The following is a 27568-nucleotide window of genomic DNA, read 5'->3' on the forward strand; positions in this document are numbered from 1 at the left end:
AATTGAATTGGAAGAGCAAGAGCAAGTAAAGCACCCAGCATTTTTAAGTTCTTCCTAAAAGCAAGCATAAATATGTAAGGAAGATAACTCTGCTGCCATTACACTACTTTAAATCATGGATCAAGTTAGACATTGGGGAAGTAAAGCAGAGAGTGAAAATTGCCCCTTCTTTAGTAGCAGAAAATATGTCAAGCTACCTTTTGAGATATGATTTTTACATGCATGGATAACAAAGATCCAAGTCATGGTCTTCAAGCCACTGGAGAAAGTATATAGAGCATGTTTCCAGTCAATGTTACTGAAGACAAAACATACCCCTGAGCCTTTCAAACTTTCTTTGTGGGGCCTGACAGCCATCAGCTTCTTGAATGTGATCAAGGGAAGGGACTGTGTAGCAGAGTATGCCTCTCTCATCTGTTAGCTCCTATTGTTTTGTTGAAGTATAGAAGGGGACAGACTTAGACAATCACTTAAAGAAGTTAGCTAAGTTTGAGTGTCAGGATTGTGACTGAAATGGGAATTTTTAATGCTTCTATCAGAACTGTGCTTTTTTCTCTTCTGTAGTCTTAGTAACTATTCTACAGTTGCCACAACTGGCAGGTTGCTTGTAATTCATTCAAGCTTTTCTCTGATTAATTTTAGTCTTATTGTTAATCTTTCATTCTCTTCCTCCTTCTCTGATGTTCAGACAGAGCTAACTTTTCTCATAGGAGATTAGCAAACTCATCCATAAAAACCCAAAGTGACCCTGAATACTAATCCATCTGTTAAAACAGAACAAATCTGAAGCTGCTGGGTGGTTTCAGGGTATTTAAAGGTTTAGAGATATTTAAATGGTGGGAGCTCAGCTATGTAGAGGACATTTTTGCCATCACAATGCTGGCAGCCCTAGTGGATGGGATTCAGCTGGGGAATAATCTTATAAAAAATCAGGTAAACCTAAGCTCTAAAAATCTTTAGTATGTGTCCAACAAGCCTTCTGCTTCAAAAATTGTTGCCATCATGAGAATGGCACTTGCCAGAATAGAAACCCTTCCCATGCCTGAACCTAGAGAGCTAAAAGAAGAAAAAACATCCAGAAGGGCCAAACTCCAGGCAGATTTCCCCTGTGGTGGAGAGGTGCTGGATGCTCTTAGGAGGTTACAAGGGATTTCACTGTTGCTTGTTCCATTTCACTTGGGAAGTGCTCAGACACTAGGGAGGGACAAATCTGACCTGAGTTTTTTTCAGTTGAGGGTGCAAAATCTGACAGTGAAGGAGACCTTTACCTGGGCTAAATCAGAGTAGCTTCATAAGAATCAATGGCTGCTACTCTTTCCCTTGCGTGGTCTGCATGGTCTCTGCTAGAAAAAACAATCTTACACAGGAACTCTGTACAACATCTCACATCTGCAGCAAACCACAAAAGGGCAGCTGTGTCTCTGCAGAGAGACAGGAAGGCTTCACTTACAGGCATAGCACACAGAATGAAAAGACCTCACCTCTTTTCAGTACCATTAGCTGCACACCCCCCAGTAAGTAATACTAATTTATACAGGGTTGCCTAATGAAATCAGTATCCGTGCAATGATCTTATGCTTTACTACTATTGCTAAAGGCTATTTGACCATACTTTCCAAAGGTCAGTGCACAAAATCATAGCTGAAGGAAAAGGCATAGGAGTAATTTGCTCTGTCCAATAAGGATTGTGGTGACCTTCCTTTTAAGAGGGTTTTGACCTGGTTATTGGTGATACACCTTAAGTTATCTTTAAGGAGAGGTGCTTTTTCTGTTATGCAGCTGAAGAATTCCAGTCTCTTTGCACGATGTGCTTTCAACTGCAATTAAGTGGTGCCTGTTTTTCAACTGAGTTCAGTTAAAACAAATGGTTCTTCTTTACAGAAAATAAATGTACAGCAGCAATGACAATAAAAATCAGCCACTGTCTCTGCTGGGGGAGGCTACTGCTGGAAGAAGCTGTGTCGCTGAGCAGCCCACCCTCAGCAGGAGCCCCAGTGCCTGGGCTGGGAGTTATACCCAAACCCAAGCAGGAGCAATTTGGCAGCTACATGTAGATTAAGTTTTGATCATGACCCATGGAAAAAGACATGTTTTTTGTGAGGGATCACAGATGAAGTTCAGAAGAGATTATGTGGTAGCCCCCCAACCCTCTTACCCAGAGTATGTGACAGCTGAGACATATAATTACTAAGTAAATGCGTGGCAGCATCACTACTGGGATTAAAGCCCAATGCCTCACTGGCTTTTTTCCTTGCATGTGGCCAAAGGGTTAATGCAACCTCTGCCTTGTTAGTGCTTTTGTCTCCACATGAGCTTAGACACCACAAATTTCTTGTCCCTAAAGCCTAGTGATTTATAAAGCTTGGAGTCTGAGTTGTTACAACCAATTTTTTTGCGTACCTGTATGGTTTACAACACAGAGTCACCATGCTACTGTGTCTGTAGGAAGGCTACTAACTTTTTGTTATGAAATGAGTCAATGGTTTGGAATTTGTGGGATACAGATATGATCTGTACTTTATGTTTGAGAAACAGCTATAGGTTATGGAAACACCCAAGTAATTTTCTACTGAACAATATAGCACTGTCTGAATCAGCCACTGAAGATACCTATCTGTCCTTACAGCCTATAGCAGGAATCCAGGCAGAGAGCTTGTTCTGCACACTCATTTCTAGGGGGGTAAAACTAAGGGAGATGAACACAAACTTGTGTATAGAAGTTGTAAAAGTATGCAAACACCTAAAGATGCAGAGGATCTAAGTGATTTTGATGAACCATTGAATTTTGACAATTCTCTTGTGCCTTTAGATGTCAAAGAACCCTTAGAAATCTGAATTTATTTTTTTAGAGCTTCAGTTCCTCATCCATGAAATAGGAACATTCTTCTTTTCTCCATATTCTTATCATATGTACTTAACATTTCTTTTGAACTTGTGCAACTTCAAGTACATATTTCAGGCTTCTGGATGTTACCATAAGCCAAACAAATAGAAAAAGATTTAATCATTTAATCACAAAGTCCATTGTACTTCTATTCTGTTCTTCAGCAGAAAGTCCTCACAGAGTCCAAGAGGAGAACAGTCTGTGGAGCATCTTCCCTCCTGAGCCACATGGTGCTGACCTCCTCTGATAAGGAGTGAGAAGCCTGGGGATGCACAGTACAAGGAAGCTTTCCAATGTGATTATCCAAGTTTGGAGGTGAACAGCGGGTGGCAGTATCTAGATCTGCCAGTATTGCTCCTTTCCTTTGCAAGGCCTTCTATTTGAACATAGCCTATTCCTTAAAAGGAGAAAAAGCACTCTTGGAATATGGGGAATATGGGGTCTTTAAAGAAACTGAGTGATTATTTTAAAAGTCCACTTAGAAGGGCTTACCCACAGACTTTTCACAACAGTTGCAAGGAGATTATTCACAGTAGGTTGAGACCACCCCATCTGAGGCATATTAATACTGGCACCTGTACAGCCTTTATATTACCTGTTAATACTGCATGGATTGGGACTAACATAGCCTAGGTCTCAAAACCAGCCTCACTCAAACGGGGTGGGAGGATTTACTTTTGAAATAAAATACAGTATTAGGAGTCTATATAATGGAAGGATATTTTCCCAAGACAGAGAAATTGTATTATTATGTCTAAATGCAGTATAGATATGCCCAAAATATCCTATTTTAAATTCACTTCCAAAACGTCTTAATCTGATTGATGATCTTCAGCTTCTTATATTCAAATCAGTTTGAGATGTGGGTGGAGTGTCTTATAAAGGAAATGCTGGTCAAAAATACTGAAACTAGTGTCTCCAGGTAGTTTCCATCCTCAAATGACTCTTGATTCAAACCATTACTTTCCTGAAAGTTGTTTTAGACTGCCAATAACATCCTTTTTTTTCTCTTTTTTTCTTTTTTTTTTTCTTTTTTTTTTTCCCAATTGAGTAAAATAATTTTCAGTTTGAGGGAAAATGCAAGACAATATCTCTTTTATTTTTCTCTGGTTTTGTTTTTTTATTATCCACTACATGGATGGATTAGCTACAGGCATGTTCACATAACTGAGAAACAAGAAAACATGCATGTTCTTTGGAAGAATAAATTAAAGGCAGAATGAGAAGGGGGTGACAAAGATTCTAATGGGACTTCTAAAGCAAGGTATAGGTGATGTAAATATCAAATATATGTTAAGAAAAAATGGAAAAATGAAGAGTAGACATAGTAAGGGAAGGCAAAGAAATTAAGATAGAAGCTGGATCAGTAAAGCTGTGGGTAATGTGTGGAAATATAATTGGAAATATGCCTTAATTCATATACCCAAGTACTCCATGTTAAAATTTTGCAGGCAACCCTAACCAGTATTTTCTGGCATTTTGGTTGCTTTGACCTCAAAATCTTTGTGTGTGTACGTAACACGTGTATATTACATTATGTGCCAGTCCTATATAATGTGAAAAGAGGACTTTGAAGAGAATATAGAATTGCAGTAAGTACGCAATGTGGGTAACCTAGGAAAACACACATTTTTTTTAAGACATTATCTTTACCAAAACAAACATGCAGCAAACAGATTTTTCAGTAGTGCCTATCCTTTTTTCCTAGTTTGTGCAATGGAATCTTTTACATTCTCTTCTTCTTTGACATATCTTAGCTTTACTTCGATTGCCTCAGATTTCAAGGGATTGTGTCTGAGATACCCTTTCTTTGCATCCTTTAGAGGGAATAAGAGGGAGAATTAAAAAAAAAAGATTTGTTGGGACTGAAATCATCTACTCAGAACTGATCTTTTCCAATCCTGTCTGCAACACTGTAGTTGCTCCACAGGCTAGACCGTTCTTGGGTCACTCAGTCTGCTCAGCACTTCATCTGTGAACAAGAGGATGACTATTAACTACAAATATTAAAATTTAAATACCATTTTCATTTAAAACAAGCACTGGCCAGATAAAAATAACAATCAGTGGAAGAGAGGATTGTGAAAGACATATGTAGCCTATGGTCTAACAATAAGAACTGCATCCTTACCTGACAATTACATCTTTGGAAATCCCTGACAATGGTGGTTGCAACAAATTCCTTTTCTTTTTCAGCATTGTCAATGATTATTCTGCTGAACAAATATATTGTATTTTTCTCTGTAGCTAGTGCTGTTGTGTTTCTATCTAATTCCAGCTGGACATGTGTCAAGTAATTTTCTGTCTTTTAAGAGATTCATTCCAGGGGGCATTTAGCACACAGTGGTTTTTTGTCAGTCTCAACACTTTAGAATACAGAAGAGTTCAAAAAGAAGCTCTCTTTAACTGCACCTGTCTCCTCCCTGCATGTTCACACGTGGCTCTACTCCCTGCTGGGACAGATTGCATGTGCTTGAGCAGGGACAGAGTCTAAAGGAGTGTTTCCCTACCTCAGCACAGCTCTCTGTAAGGCCTGCAAACCGTGGTGCCCTTGCTGCACCATATCAGGGATCCCTCTCCCAGAAATGATGGTGAAACCCTGGGCATGTGCTCCAACTCCTGAAACTCATGGGGTTGCAGGGCAGTCAGGCAGTTCTGCCAAGGACAGCCTTTAAGGTCTTGCAGACTTCACCACACACTTGTTCTTGAGTAAGGCCTGGTAAAGATATTTAATGATCATTTGTGGTGCCAGTTGGTGCAGCAGGCATTTGAGAGTTTCCCTTTCCTGTGGTCTTCCTCACATTGTTTATACCAGCTCAAAGTGTACATAAAATGTTGCAGGAGAGAAAGTCTTATCTTTTTACATGAGGACAAAACCAGCAGGATCTAATGCTGATGCCTGGAAAAAGAAAGGGACAAATATGAGAAAAAAGTGATTAGATCAGGTTCTCACAAGGCAGAGCACAAGAATATTAGAAGAGGGAAAGGCAGAAAATCTGTGGATGGAGTGAGACAACTGACTGTCATTTTGCAAACATTAACAGTCAAACAAAAGAGTATTTTGGCAGTATTTGGGTCAAAAAGACAGGGGAAAGATAAAAGCTGCTGCCAGATGACTCTGTTCTTCTACGCACTAACGGTTTCTCACCGTCAACCATGAATAGAGCTTGTAATAAATAGTGTTTTGAATTTATAAATCAGTTACTGCTGAATCTCTTCTTCCAGGAAAACTCCCACTGACTCGAGTCACTTTCAGGATTTGGCATTTGCTAATGAGAAGCCTGGTCTGTGGAGTTTTCCTCTCCCTCATACAGGAGACTTTGGTGGGAAGCACCCAGTACCTTGCAGGAGGAGTCCCTCTATCATTCCCTTACTATCTGGGAAAAGTATCCCTCTGTTATAGGGAAGCTTAAATTAGGATGTTGTCATGGTAGGAAATAGATTTTTAGCTTTAGTCTTCTAACTTAAACACAGGCACCCTGTCAGGAGTTTCCTGAGGAGCTGAGTGCCTATTTGCTTCTGGCCAGGCATCTACCAGCATTTTAAAGCAACTAGAGACCTTTGTAAATGTAGCCCATAGCTCCTAACCATTGAGGTTTTCTTCAGAGAGTTGTTGGTTGCCCTTAGCTCCCACTAATTTAATGTGAAAGCACTGGAAATCCTCAAACAAAAGACATGTCAGTAATAATTCTAGAGGAAGTCTTAGAGTCTGACACTTTCCACAAAACTGCTCCAACCACTTAGCCATGCTTTTCAGGAATAAGAGGGAAAAGGAGGTGGTTAGGATTTGCTTTGCCTCTGCTCTTAATCTTTGGCAGAAATGGTTCCCACTAGGAAAAGGTTTAAACATACAGATTTCCAAACTGCAGATCCTGCTGGTCTGCATATTTTGGAAGGACAAAGTGTCTGGGTTAGAGTTGTTTTGTGTTTGTGGTTGGTTTTTTGTTTTTTTTTTGGGGGGGTTGGGATGGTGGTGAAGGAAGGAGTGGTTTCCATCTCTTTTTCTTGCTGGTTTTGGTGACTTGCAAATGATTCATGTACAGGAGAGCAACAAAAGCCCATAAAAACCCTGTGGCAAAAGTACAACAGGCTTTGAATCTGTTATGAAACCAGAGATTTCAGGGTGCACACAGGGTGAAATACTCATACTGGTGCATTAAATGAATGATTTGAATCCCAGCTTTGAGGACACTTTCTGCTTCATCTAACCTGTTCCAAAGAAACCCTTTATCCAAAGAAACTTGAACAAAAAAAGCCTGTAACAAAAGCCTGCCAAAATCTTCTTGTATGAGATTCCTCCAATCTTCTCTGCTTCTTTTCAGTTTGACAGCAACAGAAGCAACTCAAAGCAGAAGAGTGTCATAATAGTTTTATGCCTGCACTTCCCTGGCCCCTGCATGAATGAAATTTGCATGGGGAAGCTGTGTCAGCACTGGGAAAAACTGATGTGACTGCAGTTCATCTTTACCAAGATTATTGTAAATTCAGTTAATAGCAACATTAGTGTTTCAGATACTCATTGTAAAGGCATAAGGGAGAAAACTGCTCTCTCCATGCTATTCCTCTCCCATCCTAACCGGAAGGACCACATTCTCAGGTGGTGTAAACTGTTGTAGCATCACTGATATCAATGAAGTATTGTTTACTCCATCCGAAGGGCTGATTCACAGGCACTGAGAGAAGGAAAAGAGGCAAAATGCATCTCATAGCACACTAGAGTATTCAGAAGTTGCTGATTTCAGAAATCTGGCTTTTAAAAAGAGTTAACAGAAAGCAAATAACACAAGCCATTGCTTAAATTTACAGTCACTCAAACTAGGGAACTCTACCCATTTTCAGACTCCAAATACGTTTAAAAAATGCAAACCCACTCTGCAAAAAAATTGAACTTACTAAAAATGTCCTGTGCAATGATCTATGCTGAGCTTGGTTCCAGGACCTAACTCTTGCAAAACATGTGTGGTAATTATTAAGCCTGTTGTATTAGCAGCTTTAAGCACATAGTGTTCAATAAGGTTGTTGCTGAGTTTTAGTTTATTGTTTTTACAACTGCAGTGTTTGGAAATTTTGGCAGTAGGAAGTACTTTGATCAGTTATTTTGCTGTCATCATAATAGAGATCACAAAACTGAATTAGAATAAAGAGTATATTAATAGCAAAGAGACTCATTCAGTCAGTCTCTCTCTCTCTCTCTCTCAATCCAAGGAATATACCTGTATTTCTTAAGGCTCTATTAAGTATCATTCTGGGTCACATCAAAAGCCTATCCAGCTCCAAGTGTTCCTTCCTACAGGTATCAGCTGCAAATGTTTAGGACGAATGTAAGAAACAGGGAATAGAGAGGGCAGTTCTTCCTCAGTGCTCTAAGCCATCTTCTTTAAAATTGACAAATGCTAGATGTTGCATCACTTCCATCACATTTAACACCACACCAACAGACCAATTCCCAGGAGCTGTCTAGGCCAGTTTTGAATACATTTAAACTTTCATTCACCTCTATATCTTAGCATGGGCAATAAACAGGAGGAGCTGGAAGCCATCGTGAAGCAGGATAGATATGACTTAGTCGCCATCATGGAAACATGGTGGCATGACTCCCATGACTGGAGTGCTGCAATGGATGGCTACAAGCTCTTCAGAAGGGATGGGCAAGGTAGAAGAGGTGATAGGGTGGTTCTCTATGTTAGGGAGTGTTTGGACTGTACAGAGCTACACGAGTGTGATGACAAGGTGGAGTGCTTATGGGTTAGGATGAGAGGGAAGGCCAATAAGGCAGATACTGTGCTGGGAGTCTGTTATAGACCACCTGACCAGGTTGAAGAGATGGATGAATCATTCTACAAGCGGCTGGCAGTAGTCTCAGAATTGTGTGCCATTGTTCTAGTGGGGGACTTCAACTTTCCAGACATCTGCTAGAAATACAACACAGCAGAGAGTAAACTATCTAGGATGTTCCTGGAGTGTGTGGAAGATAACTTCCTGACACAGCTGGTAGGTGACCCAAGCAGGGGAGGAGCCTTGTTAGATCTACTGTTTGCAAACAGGGAAGGACTGGTGGGAGGTGTGATGGTCAGAGGCCATCTTGGGCTTAGTGACCATGAAATGATAGAATTTTCAATTCTTGGTGTGGCAAGGAAAGGGGTTAGCAAAACCACCACTATGGACTTCCGGAGGGCAAACTTTGGCCTCTTTGAGGCACTGGTTGAGAGAGTCCCTTGGGAGACAGTCCTGAAGGGCAAAGGGATCCAGGAGGCATGGTCATTCTTTAAGAAGGAAATATTAATGGCTCAGGACCAGGCTATTCTCATGTGCCACAAGTCGAACCGCCGAGGAAGACGACTGGCCTGGCTGAACAGGGAGCTTTTGCTAGGAGTCAAGAAAAAAAGGAGAGTTTATCATCTCTGGAAGAAAGGGCGGGCAAGTTGGGAGGAGTATAGGGATCTTGTTAGGTCATACAGAGAGGAAATTAGAATGGCAAAAGCTCAGCTAGAACTTAATCTGGCCACTATTGTAAGGGACAACAAAAAATGTTTTTACAAATATGTTAACAGTAAAAAGAAACCCAAGGAGAATATCTATCCTTTAATGGATACAGAAGGGAACGTTGCCACCAGAGATGAGGAAAAGGCTGAGGTACTTAATGCCTTCTTTGCCTCAGTCTTTAATAAGGACACCAGTTATCCTCAGAGTACTCTGCCCCCTGAGCTGGAAGGCAAGGGTGAAGAGCAGAATATACCCCCCTTAATCCAGGAGGAAATAATTAGTGACCTACTACACTGTCTGGACACTCACAAGTCTATGGGACCAGATGGGATTCATCCAAGAGTACTGAGGGAACTGGCGGAGATGCTTGCCAAGCCACTCTCCATCATCTATCAGCAATCCTGGTCAACAGGGGAGGTCCCAGAGGACTAGAGGCTTGCCAATGTGATGCCCATTTACAAGAAGGGTCGGAGGGAGGATCTGGGGAACTACAGGCCTGCCAGCTTGACCTCGGTACCAGGGAAGATTATGGAACAATTTGTCTTGAGAGCACTCACATGGCAAGTCCAGGACAAGCACGGGATTGGGCCCAGTCAGCAGGGGTTTACAAAAGGCAGGTCCTGCTTGACCAACCTGCTCTCCTTCTATGACCAGGTGACCCACCTAGTGGATGAGGGAAAGGCTGTGGATGTTACCTACCTTGACTTCAGCAAGGCCTTTGACACTGTCTCTCATGGCATACTCCTTGAGAAGCTGGCATCTCATGGCTTGGACAAGTGTACTCTTCGCTGGGTGAAAAACTGGCTGGATGGATGAGCCCAGAGGGTTGTGGTGAATGGGGTGAAATCCAGTTGGCAGCAGGTCACAAGTGGTGTTCCCCAGGGCTCCATATTGGGCCCCATTCTGTTTAATGTCTTTATCAATGATTTGGATGAGGGGATTGAGTGCACCCTCAGCAAGTTTGCAGGCAACACCAAGTTGGGAGGCAGGGTCGATCTGCTTGAGGGTAGGGAGGCTCTACAGAGAGATCTGGACAGGCTGGATCGATGGGCTGAGGCCAGTTGTATGAAGTTCAACGAGGCCAAGTGCCGGGTCCTGCACTTCGGTCACAGCAAACCCATGCAGCACTACAGGCTTGGGGAAGAGTGGCTGGAAAGCTGCCCGGCAGAGAAAGACGCGGGTGTGCTGGTTGACAGCCAGCTGAATATGAGCCAGCAGTGTTCCCAGGTGGCCAAGAAGGCCAACAGCATCCTGGCCTGTATCAGAAATAGTGTGGCCAGCAGGAGCAGGGAGGTGATTGTTCCCCTGTACTTGGCACTAGTGAGGCCGCACCTCAAGTACTGTGTTCAGTTTTGGGCCCCTCACTATGGGAAAGACATTGAGTTACTGGAACATGTCCAGAGAAGGGCAACCAAGTTGGTGACGGGCCTGGAGCACAAGTCTTATGAGGAGCGGCTGAGGGAGCTGGGGCTGTTTAGTCTGGAGAAGAGGAGGCTGAGGGGAGACCTTGTTGCTCTCTACAACTACCTGAAGGGGGGTAGTAGTGAGATGGGTGCTGGTCTCTTCTGTCAGGTGGCTGGAGATAGGACGAGAGGAAATGGCCTCAAGTTGTGGCAAGGGAGGTTGAGGCTGGATATTAAGAAAAATTTCTTTACTAAGAGGGTTGTCAGACATTGGAATAGGCTGCCCAGGCAAGTGGTTGAGTCACCATCCCTGAAGGTATTCAAAAAGTGTGTAGACAAGGCACTTCAGGACATGGTTTAGTGGGCATGATGATGGTTGGACTTGATGATCTTGAAGGTCTTTTCCAACCTAAATGATTCTATGATTCTATGATCTTGCAATAATGAGTTTTGCAATTTTTTTGTAAATTGTGTAAAAGTATTTTTATTTGTTTGCTCTTTGTAAGAAAAGCATTGGGGCACCTCTAGTTCTTACATGCACTCGAAATAGCTTATAATTACTGCCTGTCTGCTAGCTAAGATTGTGTAGACCTCTTTGGTGACTTCGTTCAGTTTTGCCTTTTCCAAAATGAAGAGCTGCATGCTGTACTCACATGGAATCTGTTCTGTATTTCTAATCGCCCTTACCATGACTTTAAAACTACACTGGACTGTTTCCAATTGATTGAATTGGATTGTGTTCAAGATGTGAGCATGCTGTGGACTTATAAAGCTGTGCAAAGATGTTTTCTGTTTTGTTCCCCATACAATTCCTAATAACTTCAAACATTAGATTTGCCTTTATGATCATTGCAGAACATTGTGCTAGTGTTTTCAGAGAACCATTCAAATATTTTCTGAATGATAATAGCTAATTTAGAAACCATCATCATTTATGCCTGCTTACATGGGAAGTTTCCCTTGTGTATTACTCTGCATTTCATCAACATCTCCATTTCTTCTGCCGTTCTAGTGCCTAGGCAAATAATTTCATAAAAATTAATACTTAGAAAAATTGTAATTTGGAGAAGTAAAAAATGAAGAGTTAGACTTTTCTGAGTCAAAATACTTCAGTCCAAAATTAAAGTCAAAAATTAAATATTAACTTTTTGATGAGATGATATTAAGTTGACTCTTCTTGGCAACTCATTCCTCCATTCCTCTGTTCTATCTCCCAGACACTGTTCCAGAGCTGGACAAGGACTTCCATATCAACCACTTTGTATCTATCTGAGGGAATTTACAGAGAAAGATCTTCAGGTGAATTGTGTTGGGTTTGCCCAAATTACAATGTATTCAGAAAACACATTTTATATTTGCAATTATGAGTTGTAGACTTCAGAATACATTTGTGTTTGTTGAAACAAAAAGGTATGTAATTTATATCAATCAACATTAAAGAACAATCTAAATTCTGACTGTTAAATATTCTTAGTGAGTCAGCAGCAGTCCAGACTAGGACTCTAAAATCTTATTCTGATGCTGAACTTAACAAGCTGTCAGCAACCCACTTAGAAAATGTAACGTTAAATAACTGCAGAACTGCCTTTTCAAGACTTGTTGACCAGTTGTATTCTGCATCAAGCAACAATAAACTTGAGGAATGGGCTGCCCAGTGCTTAGTCAGGAAAAAATAGCAAAATAAATCAGAAACACTGACTTACTCAACTGTAATGAGATTATTCACTTAATACTCCATTCTGAGTATAGATAGATAGGTAGATTAATTTTATACAATTATATTATTCACATATTTCAAGGAAGGTCTGCTTATATTAGCAAATATGTAGGATTAAGGAGTATTTTCATAATTTCATCCTTAAATAAGTCTTGGAGCAAGGCTAAAGAGTAAATATTGTGAAATGTTTTCAAGATAGAATAGAACTGTTCTTTTCTCATTTCAAGACAGATAGAAAATTTAAAAGAAAAGAAACAGATAATGGAAAAATGCTTCTTCCTTCCCACTTTGGCTAGTTGTTACTGTTGTCACCAATGACGGCCTAATGTTTCTGGCAATTTAAACAATAATAAAAGCTACAGACTTATGAATTCTTTCATAGTAGGCAACTATTCTCTGCACAGGGGTATAGATAATACGAGGAGGAGGAAACCACCTAAGATAAAGAGGTCCATAAAAAAGTACCATAGTACCTTGTTTACTGTAGTATTTTAATGGCAACACTAACAGTGTCATAAACTTTTACTATATTAGCATAATGCTAGCTTCCCCATTCATAATTGGGTAACCAGCCCACAGTTTATATCCAGAACACCTGTACTTCTACTATACAGGGGACAGGGGGAAGCATATAAAAAGAAAGGGGAAAGAAAAAGGGTTCCAGTAGTCTAGGTTTTTATTCATGTGACTGAGAAGCCAAAGAACTGAGCAATTGTATGAGCACTCTCATTTTTGTGAAATTGTCTGCTTCTGCACTCAGCACTGCATCAGCTTTGATTTCACCCTCACGCTTTTAGATCTCCTGGAAATTAGTAATGTGAACTGTGATGAAACCATATCTCTGTGCCAGTCAGGACACTATCAGTGGCACTTTAAGCTTATTTTCCCTCTTTGAGAGGGCATTGCAAAGTCTAAGGAGTCTGGCCTCTGAAGGGCAGAGAAATGGCAGGATGCAGACTGGGGTTTTGATTGGAGCATGTCTCTGAAGTCAACTGCCATACAGAACAGGATAGATTCCCTGTCGCCCTGCAAAGCAACCTGCTGGGAGCAGTTGCCCATTTTATTTTAATTAACAAGTTAGAGATTAAGTTTAACAGTGTCCTACTGCATGCCCACAAGAATATACTTCCACATCTGCTAACCAGGTGTTTGCCAAGGTTACCATATGTAACATGTGGTATAGAAAAAAAAGATTTTTTGAGTAACAGGTTAGTGTTTTTGCTTGAAATCCACAAACTTTGATTGGTTTTGCTCCATCATATGCAAGAAGGGCTTTTACACTGGTTGCTATACATTCAGTCTGACAGATAACCACAAAATATTCTCCAGGTTTTTTATGCTCTTCCTGCTGGTTAATGAATGGATGGCATTTGAAGTGGCTGTCTAAAGTGCTGTTGAGCATGCTAGTAATTGGCTTTTAGATTATATTTGCAAATCGATGTATTTTTTGAACTTCGTCCTCAAAGGAAATAAACTAGTACCAAACTGAAGGAGGTCCTCATTTGCAAAAGATGCTGGCTGGTCGGCCCTGTAGAACTGAAACAGAGCAAGAACATACATTCAGGCAGAGTGTTTTTTCCTTTCTTGCCTTGCCAACATACACGGAAATACAGATGGAGTGGGCACCCTTGACTCCTGCCATTGCAGCTTCTTACCCTTGTAACATTTGCTAGCGGGTAACTGGGCTCCAAGTCCCTCCCTTTGAGGCTGGAGCAGCCTAGTGAAGTGGTATTGCTCTAACCTCTGACCTGGCATAATTCCAACTTTGGAAAGTGGGAAAGTCGCGTTTGGGACCCCTCTGTCCTAGACTTGGGTGGAGAACCTGGATGTTAAGCAGTTAAAAAACTTGCTATTACTAGTATACAGTTTTGAAATAACCTTTCCTTTGCTGCCTCCCCAGAGATGAACAGGGCTGTTTTTTAGCTGTGTCTGATGGAGCCAAGGCTAGCCATAATCTAACTTATTTTTTTCCCACTTGAACAATGCAAAGGAGTCAGAACATAATTTACAATTCAATCATGCACTTTTAAGAGGTGTCAATACCTGCTCCATGCAATGCAAACAAATACATATCCTACACCCAGACTGCCTCAATCCTTTACCTTTAAATTTGGCCTCAGTGTTGGCCACTTAGCCTAGACCCAGCAATTTTTTTGACTTTTTTCTCAGAAGCAGGAAATATGTCTGGTTATGAGCACATGATGTTCGTTTTTTTGTGCAGTGACTATGTGCTGGACAGATGTGGATATACCAACATGGGAGCCTTGAAACCATACCATTCCCCATGCACAAGACATCTTGTCTGGCCTTAGACTGAAAGTATTCCAGTGTCTTCAGCTGCACCACATGAACCATGGTGATACTTTACCAGATTTGCATCCAAATCTAAATGCCACAATTCCATTTGTTGGGTTTTTTATCATTAATTTCTTCCCTGCTTAGATTTCACAGTTCCCTTACTGTAGAACTTCAAATAAAATAGCTCAAGATATCTCAAAACCTAATGGGAAAATATGATAACGTATTCATATTCATATGTGTATAAATGTAGAACAGATAAAATGAATAAAAGACATGGTTCCAACAAAATACAGTTTTTCACTTCCAAACGCCAGATGGCATAAAATGTAGCATGTAGAAATGCAGATGGTTCTGTTCATAACTCTGGCTTAAGTGGTATGCAGAAATGTGGGCAATACAAACGATTGTTCAATATCAGACCCATGGAAAACATGTATGGACAAACACAACGTGTTGTGACAGAAACAGGCAAAGCTGCATCTTAACTCCAGTAATTGCTAGGACACTGTGTGGACTGACAATTCCCTGAGGACTGGAGGCCAGGAGATGTAGGGTCTCCCCTGGGGTGGCAGGGCAGGACCTCACCATCCAGAGCCCATTCCATCACCCCAGCCAGGGAGCAGGGCAGCCATGGGAAACAGGGGCAGCCCCAGTCCGGGGCATTGGGCACCTCCTTGGGGATGGGGACCTACCAAGGACAGGCTGGGTTGTCAGCTTGTGGGTGGGGATCAGGATCAGGTCTGGTCAAGGGAAGCTGCATCAGACATAGTCCTGGTATGTGCAAATACAAACTACTAAGAATATTAGCATGCTTACAGGTCCAGACTGAATAATGGCGTATTTCTGAGAGATGCTGCACAGCCTAGGTCTTTCACTGTCTTCTGAAAGTGGTGGGTGGTGTGCTGTAGCCTATAAAGAGGCACTTGGTTTCCGAGAGCTCCTATTTACTCTGACCACACAGAAGATTTGACTGCTGGAAGATACCGTGCCATTAAAATGCATATTTAAGCCAATGTTCTGCTGTAAAAGTAGGCTGTGCTGGATGAGGACTCTGGAGGCAGTCAGTGGTGGGATTCCCTTGGAACTGGTCTTGTGACCACTCATTAATTTGTAGTTTTGTAATAATCTTGTATACTAATTATATGTGCATGGTTGAACAGCATCAGCAGCAGAGGAAAGAGCTGGAATTTCACAGAAGGAAAAAAAAGATTAGCAACAAGTCTGAAGTAACTGAAATGGGCAAATAATGCAAAGTGCAAGGGGCAAACAGGAAATTCTCCTATAAACTCAGGACCATCCTTTGGAAATGAGAAATATATTTGTATATAGATAGCAATTTTTAGAACTTCTGTCAATAACCAATGTGCTATGAGCATGGAAAAAGCAAATGTCAGTCTCTACTGCAGAAGGTAAGGTGTTTGTAATGGGGAGAGGGGATTGCTAGCACCATTTTGCAAGGCAGCTAGCCGGCTATAGCTGGATGCCTGTGTACAGGCACAGTCAGTCAGGTAAAGGGAGGAGACATAGAATTGGGAGCAGCCTCAGGGAAAGGAGGATGGAGTAATCACAAATGTAACTTGTGAGAGGAGACTAGGAAGGAGGGTGTTTTCTAGCTTGGCAAAATGAATGCTGAGAGACAACATGGCTGCTCTCAAGGAACACATCAGTAATTGAACACTAGATAGTAAGGAGCGTGACTTGTTACCACATGATAGGCAGAATTTTTTTCAGTGCATATATTTTTCTTTTGAGCCTATAAACAGTGTATTTGCTAGTGCTAGACATAAGAACAAGCCATTTTCCTGGGAGACTGGAAGTCCAAGTTGAATCTTGTTTAAAGATTGAATGATGCAAGATGCCTTTGCTATGATATCAGCTATAGGTAATGGTGAGATCTAACTGTTGCTTTTGGCTCTGCTACTATGCCAGCAATGAGATCTGTTTTCAGAGCTGTCAGAGAAGTCTCATAGACTGCCAAAGTGAGAAGTAGATTATTGTCTGCCCCACAATCACTATAGGTACTTAAGCAGAAGTGAGTTTCAGTGCATCTCTCCTAATGGATGAAGTGCAAGCAGTACAGACTCTATATAGCACACAGACATGCTTTGGCAACCCATAGTGCTGGCAATGGGATAACTGGGGCATGGAACTTTCTTTCAGACAAAACTCCTCAGTTTCTTATGCAGCTTTCTCCCTACAGTGTTATATATTTATATGCTCACACACTCACGCAGACTTTCTGGAACTGCAGAGCTGATCTTACGGAAGACATTTCTGATTCTACTACCCGCATCCAGGCAAATTTCATGTGCCCTTCAGACAGCTTCATTTGGTGACTTTTAGCTCCTTCAGATATACACTTATCTCAAGTCAGGGATGAAAGAACAGCAAGTCAAATACAAATACAAAGCAATAAAAATCAGCTAATAAAACTTTTATAAATTGCAAAATAAGTTGTGTTTGAACTTGAGATATGTTTACCTTTCTGAAGAAGACTTTCTCCCATGCTTACTATAAGCATTTATGTTCATTCAGTGATAACTCTTTAACTTTATTAGAAAACTAATTTATACCTCAGTGTACATAGTTCTTAATGATTGGTTAGAAATTACTGCTATAGAAGATCTGTTTTTAAAATTTCCAGTGATGGAAATTGTGTGGGGGCAGGTACTTACAAGGACCTGGTCTTTTTAAGTTTTGAAAGACATATAGCATAAACCAGCTGGCAGCTCAAAGGCCAGATCTCATTCCCAGGGAAGTGTTCAGGCAACATGTGCTAACCAAGTGGTTTAATATGTTCTCTTGAGCTTGCTGGTCATAGCACTAGCCAGGTGCAGTGCTGTGACTGCTACAGCTATGGAAGTGGTGGAGGAGATGGGGATACAGCTCCCTAAATGGCTGAGGTTATGTCCATTTGTACTTATTTCAACATAGCCACTGGCAAGATGTCATGGCTAGGTTCACCTACCTGCATAGCCAAGACCTTGCAAATTGTGAAGAGCCTGAAGAGGGGGTAGAAGTGGTAGACATTAGCTTTGAACTTGCAAGGAAAGGAAAAAGGAGAGGTTGAACACAACACTCTCATTGCAGCCATGTAGAAAGAGGCAGACGACCTAGCATATAAGTTCCTGAGAGAGCTAACTGAAGATCTGTACACCAAGACATTATCGAACATTTAATAGCATTTTACACCCTGGACATTTGAAACAATACTATAGAATGTAAACCACAACCAGCCATGCCACTTTTCTCTCATAGTTCATATAACAAAGTCTTTCAATCATGTGATTTTGATTAATATTTTTCGTTTTTTGCATTTTGGGGTTTTTGTTGTTGGTGGTTTTTTGGGCGGGATGGGTGGTGGTTATATTTTAGTGACTATCATCAGGTAGACATTTCTACCCTGAGAAAAACAAACTCTCTTACTTTACTGTATTACAATAAGAAATATAAAAATAGGTTCAAATTTTCAAAACCAACTGAAGAAATGGAGCCTTTTCTTTTGGTGTTGTGCCCCCCCCAAACATCTTAAAGTGGTACACATTTTCAATATATGTTGGTTACTTATCCTATGAAATACAGGTCTTCTGAAAATGTAATCCCTTGTGTTTCATTTGGAAGAGCTGGTGATATGATTTCTAGCTATAATGTTTCATGAAATATGAACTACTTGTACATGTCAGGAGACAAGTACAAGTCAAGAAAAGACAAAGCTTATTAAAAGATCTGATCGAAACACAGAAAAATTTTCATTGAAGAAGAATTTTTTGATGAAATTTTTGTCATATGTATTTGGTTTGTAATACAGTATGATCTAGTCTAATATAGTATAACCTAGCAGGATTATTCAACCATTATGAAACAACCATTCTTACAGGATCAGTGAATTTTTCTATTTTGGAACCAATGAGCAGAAAGAGGAGAAAATAATGGAACATAAGAGGTGATGTTATAGTCCATGGGTAGCAAAATATTGTGTCACAACCAATCAGAAGCTGAAATCACAAGCTGGAGTGATGTAACATCATGCTGGGGCCAAACGTAAAACTTTTCGAGCTCCAAGTGTCTTTGAAATCAAAGGAAAATATATCAGGAAAATACCTTCAGAAGGGTTATTCACCATTATGTCTTTGGCTGTACCATCCTCCCAGCCTAGGGAAACTTTTAGATCAAACAGTTTCAAGTACATTCAGAAAGATGGTATGTGGTATAAAATTTTAGAAGAAAAATTTATAAAAGTTAACATTGTGTGTAATTCTTGTTTACAGAACAGACTTAAAATATGCACAGGTCCCAGTACACATATTGTACCTTTTGAAATTTCAGAGTTCAAACACAGCCTGATTCCTCCTTCTTCCCTTCCTAGAGCTCAGAGCATTGGCAAATGAAGAGCAGATAACTTCATTAACTACTGGCACATGCACAAGAGGAAAGAGGCTGAAGCGTACGGCAAGGTGCTATGCTCCAGTATGGAGCTGTGGGTATAACACTCTGGCCTTCCACTAGCTTCCTATATGACTCTGGGCAAATCACTCCTGTACCTCTATTTCTCTAACTGAAAAAGGACTTCACAATTATCACTTTGTAAAGAGCTTTAGACATAAGGGGCACAAAAGAACATGTTTTTACGTAGTGGGTATCAAACCAGACTCTTCTCTTGCAGCATCCTTTTGAATCCATTGGAATCAATAAAGTCATATGGATGTATTTGAGGTCCTATATATTCCAGGAAATAGCCAAAGTCAGGGACTTGTTTAGCACCTCTTTGGCTACGGTTTGCAGCAATGGTTAATTACTGATCATGGTAGGGACATTATGGCAGGTTTTCCTTAGCTATACTTCCATCCAAATGAGGTTTACTCATTCAGCCAAGTGAGCAGCTCACCTGTTTTCTTGTTGGTGGAGCTAGGTCCTGTGAGGCAAACACGGCATCCTAATGGTCACATTTTCTTCTTGAATGAAGAGAATCCGAATGTTGCCAGAACCTCCTAGGTGAAGCAGTCAGTGAAACCTTGATTACCCTCTCAGACAAGAGGAAGCTCCAGCACATGTTTAACTGAAGTGGTGCTCCTTTGATTTCTAAGGCAGCTCTCAAGCCACCTTGGCTGAAGTACATGAGCTGTTGTTTCAAGGGCAAGGCCCCACTGCAATGCTGAGTGAGGGGTTAAGAGAAGGCACTCATATTTTCCTCCAGCCATCTCCTCCTTTGTTTTGCACATAGCTACTTTATAAATAAAGAAAGCCTCATAAATAAAATCTGTTTTCCCTCAAAACAGCCCTACCTAAGGGTGAGGTCTATGATGTCAGTTGCGTCTAGTTTTTCCTCCTGGTTGGGTAGGGCTATGTCCCAAGCACAGAAAGAACAAGCAGATGTGAGAAGAAGCTAAAAGGATACACACAGCAGTCAATATAGTTCCTTGAAAGTAAATAAAGGAATTTACTGTTTGGCTTAGAGCATCATCCAAGTGTGAGTAATACTAGGGAAAATTTTGTATATAAAATGGTTATACTTGCAGACTTTTTTACTCCAGAATTAAAGCTTAGTTTCTGTCTACTTTTCTTGCTTTCGGTTACAACACTTCCAAAGCAGAAAGTAAGAAAGAAAGAAAGAAAGAAAAGAAAAGAGAAAGAAAAAAAAGAATGAAAGAAGATATTATCATATTGTCCAAGTGTTTATAAAGACAGTTACAGTGCTATCGGTATAGCCCTGTGTTGTTTTAGCTTTCCTACATAGACAAGCCCTTGAAGGCACAAGAACTCCAGCCTTTTATGTTTTCAGGAAAAAGAATTAGCTAGAAAGTTAAACACAAGAAGTGTTTTCCTTTCATATTTATATACTCCTTTTCCAGTCTTTTGGGGAACTCTGAAGTTAAACAAATTCAGGAGAATTATTAAGATAGCCAGAGTCCTTGCAGTAACAAGCTTTCTAGATAATAATAAATGACACAGTTATATAGTTCACCAAAGGTCTATTGATGCTTTTCAGACCATACATATCCTACTTCTTCCTTTGCTTAGCCTGTTTATTACAATGAAGACACCACTGGGAACATTATAGCAATAGTTTAGCACTTAAGGCAAGAAACTTGGGAGAAGGAGGGGAGGGAAGAATCTCTCTCAATCTTGTAGAGGACATCTGGGCTAAAAGTCTGTTCTACCTACTTGGAATTAGGTCACAGTAACCTGAATAGAAAAGACATCATTCAGACTTATTGAAGGATATAGTGGGGGCCAGAGGACCCCCCCCCTTCACAGCTGGCATACCTTACAAAGGACAAGATGTGGCAGCTGGGTAAGTAGGATCCATAATATCAAAAAGAAATAGGCAGCTGATAGACCTGTATGGAATGGAAAAAAGCATCAAATAACAAAAGACATTGAAAAAAATTTAAAAATAATCTCTACAAGGCATGTGATTCAGTTAATTTTTATTAAATTTTCTAAATATGCAGTGTTTGTCTGTTTATTTCTCTAACATAGGTGAAGATTTAAATGTAGGGATTTCTGGTAAATCCCCTGCAAAATATATCAAGAAATATTTGAACTGTTAGTCTTTATAGTCATCAACTCCTATAAAGTCACAGTGGGACAAAGAAGTAGTTGGGCTTTCCATAAAAACAAAATTAAATATCACAGAAATGGCTTTGCCATATTTTATGTGAAGTTCCTAGAAAAATCATTGCTTCTTTTGGGCAGCCTTCTTGTAAGACAGGAGTCTCCAAAGCAGCTGGGTGAGCAATGTCTACTCCATGAGTAGCTTGAAGTTCTCTTCGTGCAGCTGACATCTCTGTGAAATTAAATAATAGACTAATCAGCAGATATCACTCCAGAACCGTTATCACATAGACCTGGAATATTAAGATTCAGTCTATGCATTGCCTTGGGTTTCCTGTAAATGGTACTTGAAGCTATGTGATGAGAATATAGCAACATTGCATGCCCAAAAGGGAGCATGATGTAAAATGGGGAAACTAATAGGACTTATGGAAATAAGTATGGGAAACAATCACAGCCCACACAGCAGAATGCTTCAAATATTGTTAGGAGCTCATGTTGGAGAGTATTGGATAATTTCCTTTTGAGTACTGAAAGAATTAAAACTGTAGTTAACCACCATCCTCATATAGTGCTATATTCTTGGAGAACAGCAAATGTGGTGCCTGAATTTAGGAAAGAGAATAAAAGTGATCCGGGAATGACAGACTGTTAATCTGACCTCAATAGTATGAAAAACTCTAAGAATAATTTTAAAATGGAAAGATAAATATGAGCACGAACATGGAAATGGGAGAAAATATGATATCGCGTTGAAAAAAGCAGATAGTGGCATATTAACCTAGTCTCATTTTTCTTAAAGTAATTGGTTTTCTAAAGAAAGAAAGAAAATATTGTAGAACTAATTCATCTGGATCAAAGTAAAGCATTTGTTAAGGAGTGACAAGTAAACTAGAGAAGGCAAGAATCCAGTACAAAGCTTGAACTTGGCAAGAACTGGTTAAAATGGAGGCAACAGTATGTGATCCATAAAAGAGAACTTTCAAGCTGGAAGGAGGTTAGCAGAAAGCTCATCAGAGATCTGTCTTGGTACCAATCTTAAAGACTGTGATCCCAAAAGCTGGTTTTGGCTAACAATATTTGGATAATTAGTTAGTCAGTGTTCGAGTAAACTTCAACACAAAGAGAAAAGTGGGTGAGCTGGCAGGCTGGAGTAATGGAAATAAAGCTTCACTTCAAAGTGCAGACTCATTCATAGCATGGACAAAGGAAACAATAAGATTTCGGCAAACAGGTCAGATTTCATGCCATGAAAAGTACAGGAAACCAAAAGTTGTTTCATGCATTAGTGAATCACAGGATAAATACATCACAATTAGCCACAGTCATGTCACATCATGTCAATCATGATCGTACTGGTGTGGTACAACTGTGAAACAGCAAATGTGTACCAGGAAAAATATTTCTAGTAAATATCAGCAAGTGTTAGTCCATCACAGCTCTGCTAGGATCCTGTGTGCAGTGCTTTGCATGGTTCTGCTTATTCATGTTCAAGGAGGCTGTAGTCAAACTGAAGGTCGTGCAGCATGGAGATGAGAAAATGGAAAGATGTCCTCTGAGAGAAGACTGATAGCATGATTGAAACAAGGTCAGTGTCTCATCCCAGGGTATATAAAAACACAACACTGGACAGTGCTATTATTTCAGAGTGACCTTCATCTCCCAGCTCACATTCTGGGTCCTTGACCACCCTCCTTGTTTGCTTGCTTCAGGTACTGTTCTCTAATTGTCTTCAGCAAATGCATGTGGAAGGGAGTGGTAGCAGATATTCAGATGTCCATCAACAGATGTTAGAAATGGGCCTGAATTGTAAGCCCAAATCAAATGTTTGGGAATGTCTGAAATAACCACGATGAAACTAGATATTTTATCGGAGTGCCCCATTTGTTAGCTGCATCATATCCAAAACCTATCCCAAATAGCACACTTGCATAGCCAGGCAAAGGTGAAGTCAAAAACAATGATAATGTCAGGGACTTGGCATACAGCAATACCCATGAAGCCACTGGGCACCTTCAATCTCTCACACCCATTCTTTGTTAAGCATAATTAGTTGATCAACTGTCTCCTTCACTTGCCTAGATCCCAGGAGCTCTGGGTGGGTTCTGAAATATTTCATGTGAATAACTGAAAAGGGCAGTGGAGTTTAAGATGCTGTAAATGTATCTCAGGCTTAAATCTGGTTTGACCCTATTTTCTCATCCCAACATGATACATCAGAAAAGATATAGAAGGAAGGTCTATGTCTGAGTCAATAGAGTGGATATTTGAGATTTACTTATTAAAGGTTTCAGATGAGACATCTATTCTGAGCCAGCTGTTTTCTCACTGGGATGGCAGTGTCCGCCCAACCCCTCAAGATTATTTCTCTGTTTGCTGCAAAAGTGCACCAAATTCCACCTTCCCCTGAGCGCTGGTGTGCTGACAGGTCTCATCAGCTTAGCTGTGGGGTTGCTATCATGTTAGCATATGAAATATCTCTCCCATATGATGATTCCTCAAAGCAGAGATAACTGCAGTCACTCACAGCTAAGAGAAGTCTTTGCTGATCAGGCTGACTTAGTGGTGGAGACAATCTATTGTTTTCATACCCCTGGATAATTAGAATAAGCTGTCTGGGCAAGCAGCCAAGATGCAGTTGACATGGAAGATGCATTTCTCCTGAGTTTGCCTTTTTAAAACATCAAGTTTTGTTAGAAGATTAGGCTCGTCAAAACATCTCGGTCTTTTGAAGCCTGTCTGGGAGGGGAAGGAGAGACTTAACAGTGGGTGAAATACTAGGAGTCTTCCTTAAGAAAGTATCAGACAGATGTAGGTGAATTCTGGGTCCAGTATTTACATCCGTGGAAGAACCTTTCTGCATGTACCCTCAGCTGGTGCCACTCTCTTTCCAAGAGATGTGAGGGGCTTATGTCAAGGCTGATTTCAGTGAGGGCTGCCAGCTGAAATGAAAGAAGTAGAATCCCTTCCAGCCCTGACCAGTTTACTATGTGTGATGGAGGAGCTATATCAGCCAGTATAGCCACTCTTGGAAAATACCTGTTTGTATACATTTGAAAACCCACCAGCCATTGTGTCACTCTTATTTCTGGGGTACTTAAATGCTACCTGTGAGAAACTTCTGAGGAACCTGCAGGATGCAGCTAATTTCCAGGAAATCCAGTTTGATTGGTACCAAAAAAATGTTCAGACAGGTGGGGGAGCCTTCCTTGCAAAATAACTGTAGATGTACTTTGGAGTGGTGGCTTCGCACTGAGCTCTTGCTCACAGGACCAGTTGTTCTACTATGTCTATAACAATTTGTGAGTTGGTCACTGCTCATCTCACTCCTCTCTTCTCACAGTGTGAGCACCAATGGTATGAGTGCCACTTCCTTTTTGACACAGCCTTCCTGTTACTCAGCAGCCCTTACCTGTTATCCCAACAACACAGTTCTGAATCTCGTAACAAATGTATTGAACACCATCCTCAGATTTCTTTTTTTCCCCCAAATCTCAGCTGAAAGTGTATTGCCATTCCGCCTTGATTTAGTTCCACTTTCTCTGTTATATATGACTATCCCGTAATGTGGTTGAGGATGCAGTCCTCATGGGAGAAGTACAAAGTGAAATCATAAAAGCTCTCTTTTTGTAGGCACAATACATATAGGGAAAGATATTATACAAACAGAATGGGAGATTATCTTTCCTCTACTTTCATGTATTCAGACTTAACCTAAATGCAGAGGCTGCCTCATTCTCTGTACTGGACTCTGATCACAGCTGGAACACTACCACAGCTATGTGTTATTGTGATAAAATAAGTATTACTACACAATTAGGTCATCATTGTGTTGAAAGCAAAAGTAACACCAGAAGGGAAATATGGCACAATTATTTTGCCAGACCTTAGTTCAGAGAGTTTTGTTGTTTTAATTTGATTGATTATCTTAATCATTCCAGTTTTACTTCAGCATTATGGAAGATAAATTGCTTTGGGGGCTGTACTCTGCATATGGATTCCTAGGTAAAAAGGCACTGATTTATCAGACTTTCCCTTTGGAAAGATCCTCCCTGAATAATAGAAATCCTTTGCTTATAAAAGATCCACCTTATGTGTTCCTCCTTCTTTGCAATAAACCTTTGTTGTTTCATTTGTTTCTTGCAGCCTCAGCATTTTGAGGAAATGCCCTTTTTGACTTTCTACAGCATCCCTGGGACTGACATCTCTGGAAAATGCCTTTTTTCTCTCAGAATTCAGTAAGCCTAAAATGGTTTTGGAATTGCCAAATGAGGGCAGGTGATTAAAATGCTGTGTGCGTGGAGGTGCAGGTAAAACACCAGACTCTGGGAATTCACAGTGATGAGATCAGCCTCCCTCTCTCTGTTCTTCTCTTAACAGTCTTCCTCTTTTTCATCCTCCTTTCTCTCTTCCTCTGAACCCCCACTTTTTTCCTCTCTGTCTTCCTACATATAATTTTATTTTTAAGGTAAACGTTCTAACAGTTGGATAAGGCATCAGCCCTCTGAGGCCTTCACACTTAAGAGTGGCTCTGGCACCATGGAAAGACTTGTCAAACTTTGTGGAACAAAAGACACCCAATTACTGTGTCTTCAGTGCTGCTGTTGCAACACAATAAAAAAAAAGAAAATAAAGAATAAATGAAAAGGAAAGAAAAAGAAAGGGATGATTTGGGTGTCAAGATACAAAGTACAGCATTGGAAGGCTGAACTTGGAAAGGATGTTTTACATGGAGCAGCATTTCCTTGCCCAGCAGAAAAGATGCTTCACATGGAGGAACATTTTCTCCCGCAGCACCATGCTCTGTCTCTAGCAGCTGGAGCTCACAGCAACTACAGCCAGCTTTCCTCATTCCCTAGCTGGAGGGTGTTTTGGGTTTGTGTGGCAGGGTTTTTCATAGCAGGGGAGGGGCTGCAGATGTGGCTCTTGTGAGAAGCTTTCCTAGCTCCAAGTCAGACCTGCCTCTGTCCAAGACTGAGCCCATCAGTGACAGTGATAACACCTCTGGGATAACAGATTTAAGAAGGGGAACCTACAGTGGGGGAGGAGATTGGAATGTGAGAGAAACCCTTGTGCAGACAGCAAGGTCAGTGAAGGAGGGGGAGGAGGTGCACTGGAGGAAGTGATGCCCCTGCAGCCTGTGGTGAGATGGCAGGCTGTCCCACTGCAGCCCATGGAGGGGAGTGGGGGAGCAGATGCCCACCTGCAGCCCAGGGAGGACCCCGTGCCAGAGCAGGTGGGTGCCCGAAGGAGGCTGTGACCCCGAGGGAAGCCCACACTGGAGCAGTCTGTGACTGAAGATCGGCCCATGGAAAGGACCCATGCCAGGGAAGTTTGTGGAGAACTGCAGCCTGTGGGAAGGACTCACATTGGAGAAGTTTATGAATAACTGTCTCCCATGGAATGGACCCCACACTGGAGCAGGTGAAAAGTGAGGAGTCCTGCCCCTGAGGAGGAAGGAGCAGCAGAGACAAGTGTGACAAACTGACCCCAACCCGCATTTCCTGTCCCCCTGCGCTGCTGTGGGGGAGGAGGTAGAGAAAACCCGGAATGGAGTTGAGCCGGGAAGGAAGGAGGGGTGAGGGGAAGGTGTTCTGAAGTTTGGTTTTAGTTCTCAGTATCCTTGTTTTGGTTTGATTGGTAGTAAATCAAATTGATTTTGTTTTTTCCCCAAGCTGAGTCTGTCTTTTGCCCGTGACCATAAGTGGTGAGTGATCCCTCCCTGTCTTTGTCTCGACCCACAAGCCTTTCGTTGTATTTTCTCCTCATCTCACAGGGGCTGGGGGGGGGGCGGGGGAAAGAGTGAGCAAGTGGCTTCATGGTGCTTTGTTACTAGCCAGGTTTAAACCATGACAGAGGGGTAGTAGGGTAGGGAGATCAGGGTTACTGCTTCTGGTCATGTTTCCAGGACATGGCTCCAACACCCAGTTCTCACAGTGTATGTCCTCAAGCAAGTCCTTTCTGCTGGGCCCCATCTCCAGCAAGATCTTTGTGATTCTCCCTGCCATATTCGCAGCCATTTGGAACGATCCATCCATTCTTCCTACTGCCAACACCTCTTTTCTCTTCCTCACTGTCACTCACCTAGGTACACTCATTTCCAGCTCAAAAGGCTTTCTGTTTAACGTTTCTCTTCATTACCTTCATTCCATTTCTGCACATTGTTTTCTCCTGCCAATTTATCTAGTGCTGGTTCCTAGACTGCACCCTAGTTAGCTAGGCACT

This window comes from Buteo buteo, chromosome 12 (assembly GCF_964188355.1).
Source record: "Buteo buteo chromosome 12, bButBut1.hap1.1, whole genome shotgun sequence".
In the NCBI taxonomy this organism is placed as follows: domain Eukaryota; kingdom Metazoa; phylum Chordata; class Aves; order Accipitriformes; family Accipitridae; genus Buteo; species Buteo buteo.